General features: G+C 42.0%; 1 non-coding gene across 1 annotated transcript; it reads left to right on the top strand.

The window, feature by feature from the left end:
- Positions 1–360: 360 nt before the first annotated feature.
- LOC112090076 lies at positions 361–467 on the top strand. Its single transcript, XR_002901435.1, has one exon. It is a non-coding gene; the product is annotated as a small nucleolar RNA R71 (small nucleolar RNA).
- Positions 468–3573: the final 3106 nt, after the last annotated feature.

Genomic DNA, 3573 nt, shown 5'->3' with positions numbered 1-3573 from the left:
TTCCCAATGAAGTGCAACTCCTCTTGAGTGAGACCCTCTTCATTTGTATTTGTGAAACATCTCTTTTCCTCACTCACATAATTTATAGGCTTTTGAGTGGCAGCTAGGGCTTTTTCAAGCTTGATATTCAGCACTTTGATCTTCTCTTCCAGTCCTTGGTGTCTACCAGAATCTTCTCCTCTATAGCTTCTATCATAATCTTCCCCATAAGTGTCTTGGCTCATGGCTAAGTTCTCAACAAGTTCCATAGCTGCATTGATTTCTTTTGCCAAGAAATTTCCATTTCATGTTGTGTCCAACTGAATCCTGATCTTAGGAACAGCTCCTCTATACAAAGTGCTAAGGAGAGAGGCTTCTGAAAAGCCATGATGTGGACACTTATTTGTGTAGCTTCTAAACCTGTCTAAAGCTTCTCCAAAGGTCTCATTAGAATGTTGAGTGAAGCTGGAAATCTGGTTCCTTAGCTTTGCAGTCCTTGAGCTTGAGAAGAACTTGGATAGAAAGACAATCTTGCATTGCTCCCATGTGTGGATGGATCCTCTTGGGAGGTTCTTTTCCCACTGATGTGCCTTATCTCCAAGGCTGAATGGGAACAATCTCAGTTTGAAGCTGTCTTCAGATACCCCATTGATCTTAGTGAGATCACAAACTCTGTCAAACTGATCCAGATGCTCCAAGGGATCCTCCATAGGTAAGCCATGGAACTTCTGATTCTGAACCATATTGATCAAAGAGGCATTCACCTCAAAGTTGTTGTTTTGGACAGGAGGTGGCCTGATTCCTGCTCCATACTGGTGTGCATAAGCTCGGTCATTCTCACCAACAAAGACTGGTGGAGGCTGATGACGTCTGGGTGGGTTTGGGTGGGGCTGTGGTGAATTAACCTGAGGTCGGTCTTGGTTCTGGTTATCCTGAGCGTGTCCCTGATGGACCTGAGCCTGTTGAACTTGAATTCCAATCCCATTACCAGCTCTTTGACCGTGATCAGCTTCTTGAGCCTGATGCTCATTCCCAACTTGCTGATTCATTCCTAACCTTTCCAAGTGAACAGCTCTTTCTCTTTGTCTTCTGGTTTGGCTTCTTGTGATCATAAACCTGAAAACAAATACAGAGCTTGAAAAGTGATCAGTAAAACAAAAGAAACTTGATCTCAAAAACTATATCAGAAACTAATGCTAACAATACCCACACAACATGGCAACGGCGCCAATTGATAACTAAAAATTTTTCAAGTCTTAGATGGGTTATCAATCCCCTTGTCAAAGTAGTATTAGGGGTGTCAATCCATATGTGTGGTAGTTAGGCACTAGTTTATGTGATAAGCTCTTAAGTCAAGTGATCAAAGATGAGTTTTGGTGTGAACAAAGTAACAAGAAAGCATAAAGCAAGAAACAAGCAAGCTATGATGAATGAACTAAACAAAGCAAGCAACAAAACAAAGTGATGATGATTAAGCAAATGATAAAAGATAAACCTCTAGATGTGGTCATTGATTAGGGTGTTGTAGATATCAATCCATGATCCTAAGAACAATAATGCAATGCAAGTTACTCTTTAGTCTAGACTTCAAAAGCAGATTAATTCATTCCCATGACAATAATCCCTTTGCTAATCACTTAATCAAGTCTAACAACCATTAGATATAATCAAGCAATCAACAAGCATAATGCATCAAGCCTAATAAATGACCAAACAATCTCTCAACCAAGAAGACTGAATCTTACACAGAAAAACATAGCAAGCAATCACATAATCTCAAACATTTCAACTTAGAACTCTAATCTAGACTAATCCTCTCATGAAGGCATTAATCTCTACACTAATCCACTTTCAAACCAAATTCCCATTTGTGAAAGATGAACTAATGAGCATTAAGAAACAGTTCTAATATGTCATTTATGCAATTAACAAACATTCCCATGGCATTAATGCATAAACCCTTAGTTAGCTTTCATTCAGGCATTTCATCAAACACCTTGTGGGTGGAGATTTGCCTAAGCTCTAGACCAGAGTGATGTGCAAAGATCTAGCATTAGGAACAGCTAACTAAGGAAATGAAATGAGAATCTAGTCCCTAAACATCATAAATCAAACATCTAAGCACCCTAATCTACACACCTAGAAGCTTAAAAGATGACTACTCACTAATCATGAAGAACACATCTAATCTTTTGCAAGAGATGGTGTTAATCATGATTAGAAGCAGAAATGAGATGATGAGATGATAAGAAACAGCTTTGGAATGATCAAATCCCTTGAGATATCTCTTACTCAAAAAAGTTTTACACTAAAAAGGAAAGAAAACTAGAGAGAAAACTAAGTAGAAGATAAGATGTTTTTAGGGTTTTTCCCAAAAAAAAGTATTTATACTAAGTGTTATGGACCGGGTCAGCCCGGAACAAACCGGGTACTGATCCGGCTTTGGTGGGTAAAGATGAGGTTTGCCATGGTCTAGCAGCTCTTGGTCAAGCCGTGGCAAGTGACCGTGTCAAGTCCTGAAGCTTCTGTTCTTGGATGAATCTTGGTGCCACGGGTTCCCTTTGGTCGTGATGCATGGCCGTGTCAAGTCCCGAAGCTTTGAAGGATCCCAAGTGTTGTCTTGCCACGGTCAAGTGTAGACCGTGGTGTGGAGACCGTGTCAAACCCCGAAGGATTGCATCAAGTGCCACGGTCAGATGTGGACCATGGCATTCCACCGTACCATCCTTACACTTAGCACAATTTCCACGCTTTTGGTGCTCGAAGGATAGGTGTGTCTCTATTCTTCCGGAACTCACGCCTCACAACTCCAAATGGAACGATCTCAACTTTTCTGTAAAAAGGACTCAATTATCTCGAATCTTGATGAAGAAACCCTCAGAATTTGGGAAGTGGAAGGTTCCCCGGAGGGCTCATCTTTGCAGCACATTGACACGGTCAGAACGAGGCTTCTAGACATGTGTCCATTCCGGAAACGTTATCTTCTTGCTCATGGCTTCAAATTGAATGATATTAAACGTTATGGAAAGAGGACTCAAATATCTAAAATCTTGATGACGGACCTGTAGACTGAATCGGTCTGAAAGTGCATCGTCCATCGCAATCTTCGGAGCTCATCGGGTCGGTCTAAAACGGTAGCAAGACAGGCGTGCCTTCCGGTGAGCTTAACTCTCTACTCACGCCTCCAAATTCTATGATTCCACCTGTTCTGGAAACATGATCCAATCTTCTCCAAATTTAATGAAGCACCCGACAACTGAATCGGACCGGAAGGTTTCCCGGACAGGCGATCATTCAGGAGTATCGGATTGCTCCGGAATGGATGCGAGAGAGGTCTGTCTTCTGGTGACCGTATCGTTTAGCTCAGTGCTCCAAATGCCCTGATTCAACCTGTCCTGGGTTCTTGACTCAATTATCTTCAACATTTATGAAGACCCTGTAAGCTGAATCGGCCGGCAAGATCTTCCGGTGACGCAATTTCGGAAATGTATCTGCACCCAGGATTTTTGGCCGAGAGACTTGACCGCGGTACGTGTTTTTAGCCGAGAGAGCAACCCGCGGTAAGAATTTTGGCCGAGAATCTTCGGTCATCAG

This window comes from Eutrema salsugineum, unplaced genomic scaffold (assembly GCF_000478725.1).
Source record: "Eutrema salsugineum unplaced genomic scaffold, Eutsalg1_0 scaffold_11, whole genome shotgun sequence".
Lineage (NCBI taxonomy): Eukaryota > Viridiplantae > Streptophyta > Magnoliopsida > Brassicales > Brassicaceae > Eutrema > Eutrema salsugineum.
Note: the sequence above shows the minus strand (reverse complement) of the source record. Positions and strands in the feature narration are given on the sequence as shown.